Source organism: Nothobranchius furzeri, chromosome 4 (genome assembly GCF_043380555.1).
Source record: "Nothobranchius furzeri strain GRZ-AD chromosome 4, NfurGRZ-RIMD1, whole genome shotgun sequence".
NCBI classification, from domain to species: Eukaryota; Metazoa; Chordata; class Actinopteri; order Cyprinodontiformes; family Nothobranchiidae; genus Nothobranchius; species Nothobranchius furzeri.
The window spans coordinates 67809417-67825967 of record NC_091744.1 but is presented as its reverse complement, the minus strand read 5'-3'; the positions used below and the strand labels follow the sequence as shown (position 1 = coordinate 67825967).

The following is a 16551-nucleotide window of genomic DNA, read 5'->3' as shown; positions in this document are numbered from 1 at the left end:
AAAAACACTTTCAGAAGAACATAAAGTTAACAGCTGAAATAACAGGAAATAATGCAATTGAAGAGTAGTGGTAGAAGGAAGAAGCAAAGTGTGGAAAGTGGTCAGTATAATCAGCAGTCTAAGCCTATAGCAGCATAACTACAGAGATAACCTAGTCTCAGAAGAAGGTGTGTGGGAGGAAGGGCCGGGGAGAAACATCTTTACCGATTGTAGCTGGGCTGTACACACTACCTCCCACTATTCCTCTACTCACCCAACAACGGGGCTTACGTCACTCAGACACGTAATTGTTGTTTATGCCTTAAAAGTGCTTAGGCTACATTTGGCTGTCTGGCCTTATTATATATAGTAGGTCATCATACATAATTTTTATCCCCCCTAATTCCCTCCCCTGGCCTCTATACCCCAGAGTGTTGACCAATGGAGTTGTGTAATCACAATACAACAATACAACTTGTCAACAAACAAGAATGCAACCCATTTCCGACCATGCACTACGGGGAGATGCGCTGTAAGCTTACCACACCAAACTAACTTGAATGCTAACTTAACCTGTATTGAATTAATGTCAGTCTGTAAACTTCAAACTATGGAAAAGGGATGGGAATGAAAAGGGATTTATCTTTTGTGTATTTGAAGGTGACTAGCATAGCATTCAGCCTTGTGCTACATCCGGTACAGGAGCTTGTTGTAGCGTTAGCAGGGGTGTGCTACCATGGCGTGTGCCAAGCTCCTGCTGGTTTTTAGATATTTCCCTGCTTGAGCACTCCAGATTTGATTAAAACAAGTGATTTGTATTTTTTACAGAACCTAATGACGGCTCATTCAGCAGTTTGAATCAGGCGTGTCTGAGCAGGAACATACCAAAAACATTACTTGTCCGTTAGCGCTACTAGACTGTGTGTACGTGCGTGGTATGAGGCGTGGCTTTCAACTCTTGAATGACTTTTTCTGTCTCTCGCACGATAAATTAGCTGTGGTGGCCATCTTGAATTGGGTTGAGTCCAAAATCTAATCAGCTAGATTGTGTGGATTAATGTGCAAACTCACGCGAACACAGGCAAAAAACATTATCACCTAGTGGGTTATATTTATCAACAAAGCTGGACAGAGAGAGATCAGAAGAACAATCTGGCACAATAATCTTTGTGTAGTTAAATCGCTGCAACAAAGAAAATAGAAGGGAGAGGGAAATTCCTTGAGTAGAGCCGGAGCAGCAGAGAGAAGCCCAAAACCTCTTGTCACCGTATGAAAAGAATAGCAAGACGACCCGTAGGTATTGGGCTGCTAGGTGCATCTCCTAACAAGCAGACTGTTCAAAGGGTTTTTAGTGCTCTAGAGAACATGAAAGGCATGTTTAAAAATTTAAAAGCCCGATCTGTTCCAGTGCTGTGGAGCGGCAGAGGGAAGCAGATTTTTACGTCGCCATAATTCCCCAGTTGCTTGCTTTGTAAATTAATTAAGATGTTTATGACAGCTGCTTGCACCTAATGGAATGCTTATAGAGTATGCTATTAATTATTACTGCCGGACACGGCTGCAAGCTTTCATATTGCTGAGAATGTATGTGGCTGTGGTTGCTGTATGGATCCCGGGGTCCACCTCACTCACCTCGCTTGACTTTGTCACGGTCCATGCATTATGTGAAAGAAGGCTGTTTAAACATTCTATATGCTCTACACAAGTCTGGTAAACCACTTCACAGAGTGTGGACCGCTACAGGAAAAGTAGACGTTTAAAAATGCATGTTTTCAAATTGTGAGCATTCCACAGATTTTTCCGTTTTTTTTTTTTTTTTTAATGCGTCAGCGTTCACAATGCCGGGCTACTCGGTTTGTGTTCTTCCCACTAAACAAACACAGCATCCTGTTACTCGTCCAGTTATTTGTGCAGGGCATTTGTACTGTGAACTGTAACTGACCCCCTCGATCCTTGCAGAGGAAGTTCAGGAGTTTTATCCCTGCTGCTAACTTGGCTTCAGAATGAAGGTTAAACACATTTAGTGTGGAATATAAAGGAAACAGCCCCACAGCTCTGAAGTGTGCAAACACTGGTACGTCTAATTATAGTTTCTTTTCAAATGACTTCACTATGAGCTCTTCCTCTGACATTGTTATGCAATGGCATGAGAATATCTCCACTGACAGCAGGAAGCTTTGCAGCAGGATGATGCATTTGGCAGGAAAATGAAAATGTCCAAATTTAGTGTTTTTTGGACCCAAAAGAGTTTTCTATAAAATGTAATCTGTTTGGTACTAAACAAGAACCAAAGCTATTGTTTATAGCGTGTTCTTGTGCCTGGTTTGAACATATGCAGTTGTGCCATTACCTAACAGGTAAAAAGTGTTTTGAACACAAATACTGCAACTACAAAAAAGCTGTTTGCTTTGTAAAGACATAGCGACATTTATAGCATCCTTGCCAGAGAACAAAGTCCCTCAAAGACTCCTTCTGTGTTTGCAATCTCAGCTTTCTGCTCTTTGTTGTGCAGCTGATCCAGCTGTGCGTCCTTGTAGGTGCATAGTCTTTCCTGTGCTGCAAAATATAACAAATTTTTATCTTTTTTTTCCACAGAAAATTGCCTAAAAAGACTCAAGTCAGACTTGTTTTGGTTTTATTAAAAGATTAAAAGATAGCGCTGAGGAGCAAAGCACATACATGATCCACATTGCTGGTCGATGATAACTGCTTGGACAGTAAAGCACTTCTTTGCTCCAACACTATCTGAAGAAACTTGTTTTTCTCATCAGAATGGTTGATCACAAAACAAATACGTTTTAATATTAAATATGCAAATACACATTTCAACAAATGTACAACATATTTCTGGAACTGATTTCTGTGATGCATTTAAAAAATATTTTTTGGGCTCACCCTTTTGTAGGGCACTCATTGAAGAAAACTATATGTATTTTTTATTTTCATCCCCAGGGTGTTATTGTGGTATATAACCAAAGTGTATTTCTGTTGTTACATTTATCAAAAATATTTAATTTCATGCAGAAAATCAGAGAAAACTAAGTGATCAAATATGGATGTTAGCCCTTGTAGTGTCCAGAAATGGTCAGTTTTTCATCTAAAGTTTGACCTCTTCAGTGTCCGGTCATATGGAGACATACGTCTTAACTAGTGCCTTTAATCTGCAAGAAAGATTCTGCAATGCCCTGGCACACACGATAACATTGTCAACAAACTGGTGCTTCACCAAGGTCTCTCTTCAAGCTTCCTCTTATCTTTATCTTAGCTTTGCTTCACAAAACAAAAAGAATGAACTTTTTAAATAATGAACCGTTATAAATGATAATAATAAATCGACTGGGAAAGGGTGGCTTGCCAACTCCGGGTTGGGAGAGAGGTCCTACCTCAAGTGGAGGAGTTTAAGTATCTCGGGGTCTTGTCCACGAGTGAGGGTAGGAGGGATCGGGAGATCGACAGGTGGATTGGTTCGGCATCTGCAGTGATGCGGACGCTGAGCCGATCTGTCGTGGTGAAGAGGGAGCTGAGCCAGAAAGCCAAGCTCTCGATTTACCGGTCGATCTATGTCCCAATCCTCACCTATGGTCATGGGCTTGGGTAATGACCGAAAGAACGAGATTGCGAATACAAGCAGCCGAAATGAGTTTCCTCCGTAGGGTGGCCTCGCTCAGCCTTAGAGATAGGTTGAGGAGCTCGGACATTCGGGAGGGACTCGGAGTAGAACCGCTGCTCCTCCGGATCAAAAAGAGTCACTTGAGGTGGTTTGGGCATCTGGTCAGGATGTCTCCTGGACAGGTGTTTCGGGCATGTCCTGCCGGCAGGAGACCCCCGGGTCGACCCAGGACACGTTGGAGAGGTTACATCTCCAATCTGGTCCAGGAACGCCTTGGGGTCCTGCAGGAGGAACTGGTGGAGGTAGCTCCCTAGTTGGGATGCTGCCCCCGCGACCGGGACCCGGATAAGCAAAGAAAGACGACGACAACAAATAATAAATGGCCAGTATGGTTAAATGAAATGTTTTGATTAATCTGTGCCTAAATTAATATGGCTGAAATGAATGGCCTTGCAATTTACATTTGTCTGATAATCAGCATATGTGACTTGACAGCACACACTCATACACATGACAAGATGAAGGTTAAAGTAATCTCATGACACATTGCTTTCTGATCCACAAATCAGAGCTCCTGTATCTGAGCAAGGTGTGGTTTCTGAGGTTGTTGGCAAAAATCCCTTGACATGTCAAATTCTGATTTGTCAGTAAATCATAATATGGCAATTATTAAAACAGAACTAACTTCCTGAGTGAGTCAGTTGAGCCAAACTCTGGAATGGCCGCCGGAGGAAAACTCCTTGCACCACATACAGTCACAACCTTTTTGACCGCTGCAAAGCTGACAGCAAGACTCCTTAAGAGTCCAACCGTTTGAGACGCAAAATGAGTCCACCGGTTTGTTGTGACCTGGAGACGACTCTGGACTTACCTGGCCGTACTGCGGTTTTTCCTACGAACTTCGGTACCTTGGGGTCACCCAACCCCCGACATCTCGGATCCAAACGAGAGTCTCCAAAAGGGTACGTACTGTATTTAAGAGTTCATTCTTTGATTAAGCAACTCATACGAGCTGAGAGTGTTCACTTCATTCAGAGGCATGAAGAGTCATGTAGAACGATAAGGGAAGCTTGAGGCCTTGAGGAGGGAACATGATGTTGACAATACGTTATCATGTGTTCAGAGCTGCAGAGAGGCTCTGAACTCCAGCTGATGGAATTGCAGGACCCGACAGATTAAAGGCAACACATGCAGACTCCTGTCTCCATGTTGATCAGATATTGAAGGGTCAAACTGTACTTAAAAACTGACCATTTCTGGACATTACATCTAAAAAACAACAGATTTTACTCATAATTTTGCTTAGTTGTTGAGGGCGTATGTTCAGATATGACAGATTTGATTTACATGCAGTGATTTCACCAACTTCATTGTGTTTAACATTTACAAACACATATCCTTATTTAGCACAACTAGTCAACCTTGTGATGTGAGAGTTTCATGAACCTAGCGTTGTTATTTTTAGAGATCTGACTGTAAACACGAGAGGAGACCAAGCAGTTTTCTGGCTCTGCAGACACACCAATATTTGGCGTGTTATAGCCTCGCACTGATTGGTGGAATGGCACCATGTTGCACACCATGACTAGCTTGATCTCTGATGATTGTTTGGGTGAAATATTATAATTCTAGGAGTTCATGAAAAGGCACACCGAAATAATTTATGATGTGAATATAAGTGTCTAAATTTAGATGTTGGCCCAATAAAGGGTTAATGTCACAGATCTGCCACCTGCTGAAATCTAGGCTCTACATAAACAGAAATCAATATATTGACTTGTTAACTTTAAAAACTCTATCGGATTGCATGATGTACTAAAAATACAAGTTGTCAATTCATCGCCTTTTGATAATCCAAAAGGGCTGTCTTGTTTGGGACTGAGGGACTGCTAAATACATTGTTGATAGTTTATGGCTCTTGTGTTAAAAGCGAGTCATTTCTCTCCACTGTCACCCTCTGCTCGCTCCAAGTTGAGGACTGCATTGAAGTGAAGGTTTTCCTAGAAGTAGAACAATAGATGAATATACAGTGATTGTTATGGTCATTTATAGAAATGCATAAATAGGTAGAATAACTATTTATAAAATGCACTTTTATTTTGAAAACTACTTTATTTTGAATGCTGTTTCTCCACCTCGTCCTGCACATCACCAAACTTGTTATATGAAGAAGCTAGTGGCGTTATAGATTATTTTATATTAAAGTGAGATTGAAATGACAGCATTGACTTGCCATTTTTCAAACCTTTATTCGTCCTTATCAGAACTATCTTTACCCCTTATTGGACACATCTGCACCTGCATACAAACCAGTAAATGGCCCTTAAATGAGGATGCGGTGAAAATGAATTGATGCATCCCAGATTGCAGCTGCTTTTTTTAAACACCTAAAACCCTCAACTTATTTCCATGTTTCATCAGTTGTCTTTACATACATTAATGATAAAGATCAGCTCAGTTTGAACACCCAGACAGGTGCTGTGTGGTTTCCAGTTACCCACAAGTCAGTGGGACAAATAAACACGGCCCACTCTTTGCACCATGTGAGGTACGTTTCTATCCCTCTGTCCCCATAGGAGGGAGGCATCGTGTCTCTGCTCTGCAGAGCTTCATCCTATCTTATTCTCTGATTCGATTTGCATAGAGGATGCAGTGAGGAGGGAGAAGACAACAAACTCAAGTACAATCCACCTGCTCCACAAGGGGCAACTCGTGAAATATATGTGTTCAGTCTTTCATCAAGCTCTTTATCTGCTACACGGGTTATCCTCATGTGTAAAGTCCTCTCTTGTATTAGCTTTGGAAAAAAGGAGGAGGGAACTGTGATCTGTGTTCTATTAATCATAGTCCGGCTCCATGGCTGTCCTGTTATCACACGTGTGTAATTACGGGGTATTTGTGCTTTAAGCGTGGTGCTTCTTGCCTGGAAATGGAGGAGTGATTCTGCTTATGAACTCCCTGCTAATAGGACTACCTTTGATCTAGACAGAGCATGGAGGGCTTGCAGAACTTGCAGGTTTTAATTATGAAATACATGAAAAATAGATGCTGCGCTAAGTGCCGACCACGGCTGCAGCAAATCACAGTAGCTTAGTTCTGCTTTTCCTCTCCTTATGTGTTCCAGAGCCTGGAAAACCTCGATCCCGTCTCTCCGTCTCACTTTGTTACTGCAGAGAAGCAAAAACGACAAGTCTGTGATATTAATTAGTGGACTGACAGAAATGTAATTCATCTCCGAGGAAGTTTTCATTACATGCGAGGCTTCAGAGGGGCAGTTTGGCTTATTGGCAAGTGCTTAGACCAGACCTAATGGGGCTGCGGCTCCCTCCCTTTTGAGCAATTACATCCGAGCCCTTATCAGCTGAGCCAAAAGTCCACTGTTATGGGACCTTGACTTCCAACACACTCTCATAGAGCGATCCTTCCCCACAGACCCTTGTTCATTAGACAAGTGTTCTGCACTATACTTTCCTGCATGAGACCAGAGACTACGTAAGTGATGATAACGACAGGAATCATGCAGATTTTTGAGTCAGCCTTTATAAAATTGATATTAGCCGACATTAGTTTCTGTAGTCATCTCTCCTATGGCTGCACAACAAAGTGTGTGTGTGTGTGTGTGTGTGCGTGCGTGTGTGTGTGTGTGTGTGTGTGTGTGTGTGCGTGCGTGCGTGCGTGCGTGCGTGTGTGCGTGCGTGCGTGCGTGCGTGCGTGTGTGTGTGTGTGTGTGTGTGTGCGTGCGTGCGTGCGTGTGTGTGTGTGTGTGCGCGTGCGTGTGTGTGTGGTTTGCACTGCACCAGGGTGTTTCTGGTTCAGATAGCCACAGATTGTCAGAATTCATCTGAGTTTATTGTGAATCTTATTTTTACAAATGCTATTTTGGAGATGAAACCTTGAACAGGAGAGTCAAATGAAAAAAGGAAAGAACATGAGCAGTGCTTCATCTGTTCAAATGACAAATACTTTTGGCAAAGCAGCCATCCGCCGTGATTTCCTGAAATAGACGGCCTGTGAATCATCTCATTTTCACCAGCACAGAAGGAAAAAATAAAATCAGTTTTGAGGGATTTTTTGTTTTCCTTCTGCTTTAGTTTGAGCTGGAATATTTACATTTTTCTGAAGAGGTTAGATTTCAGTCTGAACTGGATGGGTTGGGAACACCTCTGTCGTCTACAACTATAATATTCCTTGAAAGGGATTTAGGTAGCCTATGTTTTGTTTCTAGATGCATTTTAAATGAAATTGTAGAAGAACAGCAGGATAAACCAAGGTGGCTAAGTCTCTGATGCAGCCGGTGAGGCAGTTGGGATTCATGTGTCACTGAGCTGAGTTCACTGGGAGATTACTGCCAAGACAGAGCACGCACAAGGGCCTTCTTATGCTCCTTCACATGTTTGACCAGCGCTCCTGCAACTGTCTGGCCGTCTGGGACCAACTCCCACTCAGATGAGTGTTACAGTATGAAACAATCATCATTAGTGTGGATTTTCACCTGCGTGTGCCTAAGCCCCGACTCTGCTAAGCAACCTGTTTAGTTTGCAGTTTTCCTTGGATCATCGTCACCTGTTTTATCCCTGGGTCCTTAAAGCTCTGAGCTGCAGGGTGAAGCCGATAAATTGGCTAAAGTTAGTGTTTTATACGCACATTTGGAATAAGTTTTTGTTAGGCATTCTGGAGAAACTCAAACATTCAGAAAAGTTTTGTGTAGTCTTTATCCCAAATGTGGGATTTCTATTTAAATTCCAGATTTTATTATTAAACCTCCTTTCTTCTCATGAAAACTATTTTATTTTAAGGCTGGCTCATAAAATTTTTAACAACCCAAGATAAGACTATATAAAATGCATCACATGCCTGATCAGTAAACATTTAACAGACACATTTATCAGATCAAGTCTGATGTTGAGTCTTGGACGTCAGTTCCAAGCTTCCAACTATGTAAATCTGCTTCTTCCCAACAACAATAGCAGTTATCGCTGAATTCCCTGCGGAACAATTAGAACCCCGTCAGAGTTGTTACTCTGCCTCCCAGCCATGCCTGCTGTTTTTGGGCCCTCCTGAGCCGCGTCGGTTCCTCTGCTGGCGATGTTTATTTCACGTGCCACCAAACGGCTCTGAGGACCTGGAGACTCACAGGCCTGGCAATGCACAACTATGTTGGGGGAAGATGCTGCACGTGAACTTTCTGAGTCATTTGTGGAGATTGAGGCGCGTGTGACATGGAGCCTCCAGACAGCCGGAGCTCTTACGATCTCAGGGTCACCCCGATAATGTCACTCTTCCAGTGGGACCCTCCACCTTCGCCTCTCAGTAAGGCTTTTATTTTTTCCCGACCTTTCTTCTTCCGTCTTCTCAAAGACAGTTGTGGTGTCCTCTAAAACTAATTTGGATGTATATCTTCTATTTGCAGTGAATTCCGCAGCGATGCATTGAAAGAACCTGTGGAGCCTCAGAGTGGTTGCTTTTAGTTAAAGCCAATTAGAAATGACCAGAAATAACAGCGCCTGGAGACAAAGAAGTCATTTTTCTTTGAGCCTCCCCGGAGAGTTGGCCTCTCCATGGATTAAGTGTTTTAGTATATTAGGGGGCAGCTGATTAGAATAATTGTGCTTTTTTAATCATTAAGTTTTTGCATTTATAGTTTATAGCTGTGTGGAAGCTAATACGGCAAAGTGTGTCACAGCAAAAGGGAGGATTGTTGTAATGACTTTGTGTATGAAACCTGACCTTTACAAAGACTCGCAAAGAACAGCACTAGACTTTGGATCAATAGGCTAAGTTCTTCAATGCTAAGTTTTGCTCACTTAGTTTTATTTCCCTTGTATAAATAACTTCATTAATTGCTGCAAAACACTCTAATCATGTCATCTACTCATTTTTTAAACCATTTTTTCAGGAAGGACTTTATACTAAGTAGAAATTTAAGCACCAAAACATAATTTCCTAAAAATAAATTAATGTTTTTGTGAGATTTTAATTTTTATCTTTTTGATCAGGCAGGCCCTCTGCAGTCACAACATTGAATAAGATGACCATGGCTAACTAACCCACCATAAACACTAAAGTGATCATTCGTATTTCCATCATTGAGAAAATGAAGAAGCCCTAAATTTTTAGTATTTTATCTGTTGTCTTTATTGGTAATTATCTGTAGCGAGCGGGGTGCTGTTGGTCAATAAAATGCTTGTGTCTCCTGTTTCTGTTATACAGGTGCTGGCCAGTAAATTAGAATATCATCAAAAGGTTGAAAATATTTCAGTAGTTCCATTCAAAACGTGAAACTTGTACATTATATTCATGCAATGCACACAGACCAATGTATTTCCGATGTTTATTACGTTTAATTTTGATATTTATAGGTGACAACCAATGAAAACATCAAATCTGGTATCTCAGAAAATTAGAATATTCTATAGGCCAATGAAAAAATGTTTGTTTCTCTAATGTTGGCCAACTGAAAAGAATGAACATGAAAAGAATGTGCATGTATAGCACTCAATACTTAGTCGGGGCTCCTTTTGCCTCAATAACTGCAGTAATGCGGCGTGGCATGGACTCGATCAGTCTGTGGCACTGCTCAGGTGTTATGAGAGCCCAGGTTGCTCTGATAGTCGTCTTCAGCTCCTCTGCATTGTTGGGTCTAGCGTATTGCATCCTCCGCTTCACAATACCCCATAGATTTTCTATGGGGTTAAGGTCAGGCGAGTTTGCTGGCCAATCAAGGACAGGGATACCATGGTCCTTGAACCAGGTGCTGGTGGTTTTGGCACTGTGTGCAGGTGCCAAGTCCTGTTGAAAGGTGAAGTCTGCATCCCCATAAAGTTGGTCAGCAGCAGGAAGCATGAAGTGCTCTAAAACTTCCTGGTAGACGGCTGCATTGACCCTGGACCTCAGGAAACAGAGTGGGCCAACACCGGCAGATGACATGGCACCCCACACCATCACTGACGGTGGAAACTTTACACTGGACCTCATGCAACGTGGATTCTGTGCTTCTCCGCTCTTCCTCCAGACTCTGGGTCCTTGATTTCCAAAGGAAATGCAGAACTTGCTTTCATCAGAAAACATAACTTTGGACCACTCAGCATCAGTCCAGTCCTTTTTGTCCTTGGCCCAGGCGAGACGCTTCTTGCGCTGTTTCATGTTCAAGAGTGGCTTGACACACGGAATGCGACACCTGAATCCCATGTCTTTCATGAGTCTCCTCGTGGTGGTTCTTGAAGCGCTGACTCCAGCTGCAGTCCACTCTTTGTGGATCTCCCCCACATTTTTGAATGGGTTTGTCGTCACAATTCTCTGCAGGGTGCGGTTATCCCTAGAGCTTGTACACTTTTTTCTACCACATTTTTTCCGTCCCTTCGCCTGTCTGTTAATGTGCTTGGACACAGAGCTCTGCGAACAGCCAGCTTCTTTAGCAATCACCTTTTGTGTCTTGCCCTCCTTGTGCAAGGTGTCAATGATTGTCTTTTGGACAGCTGTTAAGTCAGAAGTCTTCCCCATGATTGTGGTGCCTTCAAAACAAGACTGAGGGACCTTTTGAAGGCCTTTGCAGGTGTTTTGAGTAAATCAGCTGATTAGAGTGGCAGCAGGTGTCTTCTATATTCAGCCTTTTCAGAATATTCTAATTTTTTGAGATACCAAATTTGGAGTTTTCATTAGTTGTCACTTATGAATATCAAATTTAAATGTAATGAACATTGGAAATACATTGGTCTGTGTGCATTGCATGAATATAATGTACAAGTTTCACGTTTTGAATGGAATTACTGAAATATTTTCAACCTTTTGATGATATTCTAATTTACTGGCCAGCACCTGTATCCAAGCAGGGTTTATCACCACACCCCTTCTGAACACTGCCAGGTTAAAAGGGCAACAAATTGGGGGCTCATCCGGGATCCATTTGAACCTTTCTTTAAAATTGTGTTTATTTATTACTGTCTCTAACCCTCTACACTAGCATTGCCAAGGCCTACATTACTGACCCATGACTCTGGTAAATGTCTAGCTTGTCCCTCCCTGGACCCATACGGGTACTTTCAGCAACTGGGTCTTTTGCGCTGGCTGTGTCCTTGTGTGCGGCGGGCGTGCAGCGGCAGCATGTGGAGCAGGCAGCGGGAAGCGAGCCTTCCTGTCTCCCCAGACTGAACAGTGAATGAGGATAAGTGAGGAGCACCAGTCAATGAATCAAGCAGCAGGAAGGGAGCAGCCAGGGGGGGAGTGTGACGTCCCCACGGGAGAGGCCTCGCATTAGGAACTTCCTCGTCTGTGTGTTTCTGGCACAGGTTAAATGGATCGCTCCCATTAGTGTGCTGAGAGGACAGCTCCATTATATGAAGGAGACTGTAACTTTGAATGTCACGGTGCAACAACCAGAGAGCATGCATCGTCTACCGGGGAGGCAGGGTGACAATAACCATCCATGATAATCATTCCCTGTCAGGCTTTAAGGAACCTGAAATTATGACGTACTGCCTGCCGTGGGCCTCAGACTTCATTACAGCGCTGTCACTTTGAGGCGTCTGAGATGGCACCGCGCTTCACAGCCGGCTGCAGCAGCACGGCTGCCAAACCTCGCTCTCACTCTCTTCCAGTCTAAGTGGCATGTTTACAGGATGTGTGCCCCCTGCAGCTGGATGTGGTGGAGGTTAACCTCCAGTTGCCTGCATAGGACTGCTCTTCCTCCATGTCTTGTGAGAACATTTGTTGAATTGCTTACAGATGCAAGAGAGAATACGGCTGATCAAAGGCCACACGCTGACAATAGGCCCTCCTTCCGTTGTGACAAAATGGTAATGTGGGAATTAGAATTCAGCTTCAACTTCTTAAAGGGCTCTGTAGAGATTCATTGTTTAACTTACATTGCCATTAATGGCCAGAATGCACAGAGAAATTAATGAAAATCTTTCCTTGGGCCATAAGCATTTGTTTATGGCAGCTTGTTTGTCAGCCAAGGAGAACTTCACCTCCAGACTGACCTCTGAACCTGCCATCCAGTGGAGCAGACAGGAGTTGGCAGGCATTGCCAGTGTCAGTGCCCAGAGCAGACTCCTTCTTTCTCACTGCCTGACTCATTCATTGGCTTTGTGGCCTCCTCTCGTTGCCACCTCCAATCACAGAGCTCTGAATGACACTTAGAGGGTGAAGTGGGCCCACTTACCTACCACCCTTCCTGCTTCTTCGAACCTGCATAGCAACAGGATGAATCGGACTCTGCTTAAGAAATTAACTATCCGTGTCTCTCTTTACACCATCAAACAGATTAAAAAAGCCAGACTGGTTAGAAGGAGCAAACACTCCTTGGTGCCACCTTTAAAACAACATAAGCTGTAGTCTTCACATCTTCAATGTTTATTTAGTTTATGCATTATCTAGCTTAACAAGTCAAAAAACTTTACTCCTCAAAACGTACGCCTATTTTATGGCAGAAATTTAGACTTGAATAGAGAAAGCACATGTGAGGGTTGTGTTCTGTTTCTGCAGTTGTACGTGCTGGTTGTTCTGTAAAGCACGACAGAATGGTCATGTCGATTTAATCACGCTGTAACGGCTTTAAGGATTACGTTGTCTGATAGTCCTACTGAGCTATGAGCACTCTGGTCCACACGGAAAGTGGTGGTCACTGCTCCAAACATAAATCTGTGCTTTGAAACATAAGCCAATGAGAAAGTAAACATCCCATAAGCGTGCAGCATGCTGTTCCACCACCATGTTTGTTTACTTCACATTTTATCTTGCAAGATTTCCCATTTGACGGGGGAATTTCCATAGTTTTTACCAAATTGCCAATTTCAAATCCTGCCATGTGAACCCAGCTCAAGCGACTGGTAGCCATCATTTACACATGTGCGTTCCTTTTAAAGGTGTGGTTCACTGAAAATGATTTTTTCTGATTACAGTCAGTCACTCTGAGTTTTTCATGCAGGCTGAACATAAAAATAGTCTCCTACACATATATCCTGCATTAGCTTCTGATATAAAATAGATGATGAAACTCTAGGATTAGAAAAGCCTTGATCTGCACTGTCACTAAACAGTCATGGACTCACCCATCTTGACTTGCGACAGGGAAGGATGTTGTTGCTTTAGGGTCCAGGAAACAACAGAGAACGTCCCGGCTAACAGAAACTAACTGCAAGCGTTAGCACCTCCACCACATGGCAGAAGCTGCTCCAAACTTGTGTTATTTGTGGAGATAAAACATCCGTACCACAGAGCAAACAGAGTCAGTGGTTGAGTCATGTTGCTGTTATCCAATCAGAGGCAAGATGTCCACATATCAGGAAAAAAGACTCTAAATTCTGCCGTGATGAGCTCTTTTCTGATATGGCGTTATGTTCCTGAAACAAACACATCTGAGCTTGTATCCCCCCCCCCCCCCCCCCCCAAGTACGACTTACAAGGCATTCATTCCTACTAGAGACAACTGCAAATTCACCTTTAAATACTGCAGTAAAATAAACATATTGGTAGAAATGAGTCCTTACCCTGTACGATTCGTCACTAGACATGGTGGTTGTTGGTCACGTCATGCATCGGCAGCAAACCTGGCATCGACGAAGTCTGGAAACCTAGCTCTGTTGTTGCAACTACAACCTACTACCACTAGATGTCGCTTTGGTCTCCATGTTCCATAGTCCACCTTTAAGTCAAAACTTCATAAAAGAGAACAACTGTAATTTTGTGATGTATAAGGAAGTATAACTGACACATTTTTTAAATTTCGATCAATGTGACAGTCAAAAGCTGAAACTAAGTAGTAAACTAACTGATCAAAACAAAGGTTTCTTGTCACTTAAGGGTTTAAAATGACTTAAATGGGTTTTAACTTTTTATGTCTTCACATTCTTTTGTCTGTGCATGTTTGAGTTTTGAGCTGGATCTTTGAGTTCTTAAGAATATAGTGACAAGGAGACTCAATAACCAACAAGCCGTGCATCTTTCTATGAGACGGTAGAAGCTATAGCGAGAGCAGTGTGGTTGATGTGGCTCGACTCTGGGCAAGAATAACACTGTATACACCCTCACACGACTGTTGTTTGTTTCCTCTGTGATAAACACTTTCCACAGGACGGGCTTGCTTACAGCCAGAAACAGTCATAAACAGATTTGCCAACTCCTCAGAAGTGTGTTCGTAGTTCTTCCTAAATTATTTTCACATCTTCTGTTATGTATATTTAAATGAGATGATGTATGAAGTCTATCAAAACGACCAGCCTGCTTTTGAAACTGTTGGCCGAAGACGTGTTTTTCATGACTGTGGATGAGCTCCAGGAAAATCCAGGAAAAACAGAAGCTTCCTAGTTGCTGTTTCCATCTAATGCAGTTTCCACTGAGGGCACCAGCCTGTTTTACTCATCAAATCACAGCCAGTTTGCCCAGTTAGCCGCCTGGTGCTTTCTTGGTTCTCTACCACCTTTACTTGACACGGCTCATGCTGACTTCTGTGTCATTTGATTGAAAAGTTGATTTAAGCCCAAACTGAGGTTTCCTTTCTTGTGTAACGTCACTGTTCAACAAAACAGGAGCTTTTTTTTTTATTCCTTCTTGCCCTGAGCAGTAGAACAATGCCAGAGCTTCATCACAGACTGCCAGCCTCTGGGTGACTGTTTTCCCTTTTTCTGCTCAGTGGAGTTGATATCAATTGTGTGTGTGTGTGTGTGTGTGTGTGTGTGTGTGTGTGTGTGTGTGTGTGTGTGTGTGTGTGTGTGTGTGTGTGTGTGTGTGTGTGTGTGTGTGTGTGTGTCTGTCTATAGGAGGGCTTATTTGTTTCCCCCCTGTTGCTCTTTGACACCTCAAACATACTTGAAACATCGTTGTCTCTGTCCAGACAGAGAGTTATTGAATCATGTCAAGTCGCTGTCCCCCGGGTTTCAAATGCAAGCTGTAGAAAAATTAGCCATTGCTTCCGCATGACAAGTGGGATCTATTAGTGTGCGCTCGTCCTGCGTAGCGTGAGCATCCGACGGGCCGCGGGGGACCTCGGCTGGCTGCGCGTTTGTGCCAGGCTCCTGGGGCGTTAGACCAGTGGTGTAGACAGGACAAGCTGCCGGGGCTACACTAAATCCAAAGAAGCTGATTCAATAGGTCGACACCTGGGGCGGTGATGATGACGGACTTTAGGGCACGTCATATGTTTTTAATTTGTTAAATTCAGCGTTGACAGTAATTTACAACTATGTGGCTTGGGATTCTTATTTTCAATATTTCTGTTCCACTCCAGCTCTTTTTTGATTTCACTGGCACTACCTGTTTATATAGAGGACTATAACATTAAGGTCAAAGTGTCACCATCCCCTTTAGGGCTATAGGCTTACTCATATGCTCAAGTCTAATCCATGTGGTCACTAAACACATTAGTATTCCAAATGTTAGTTGTTTCCACCTTCTGCCAAAAGGGATAGGATCATATATACTTTTGCCTCTGTGTGTATGTGTGTGTGTGTGTGTGTGTGTGTGTGTGTGTGTGTGTGTGTGTGTGTGTGTGTGTGTGTGTGTGTGTGTGTGTGTGTGAAGGAGAGGGAGTGTTTGTAAGCAAAATATCTCATAAGCTACCGGATGGATTTTAATTAAACCCTGAGAAATCTTCATTAGATTTGCTTCAACAGCTGATTAACTTATCCAATTCAAGATGGCCACTATAGCCAACCAACATAAGCTAACACCAAAAATAGCCATAATTAAGTCAGTTTCAGAGATTTTGAGCTAAACTTTATTTTGGCAGGAGCTATGACACATAATTCTGATAGATTGTATGAGATTTTGCCAAAATCTCGAGGTCCATTAACATTTTTCCAAGATTTGACCAGGGGCGGATTTAGGACTGAAGAAGATCCGGGGCTAAACACACACACGCGTGCGCATGCACACACACACACGCGCACACACGTGACACACACTAGTCAACATCATATATGTCTTGTACCACATAATTTTTAATCTGAAGCTTTTTAGTCCTGAAA

At 42.9% G+C, this 16551-nt stretch overlaps 1 protein-coding gene across 1 annotated transcript in view; it reads left to right on the top strand.

The window, feature by feature from the left end:
• The window catches only part of roraa (RAR-related orphan receptor A, paralog a), a 253174-nt gene that overhangs the window by 157014 nt on the left and 79609 nt on the right, over nucleotides 1-16551 (top strand). The window lies entirely within an intron of this gene.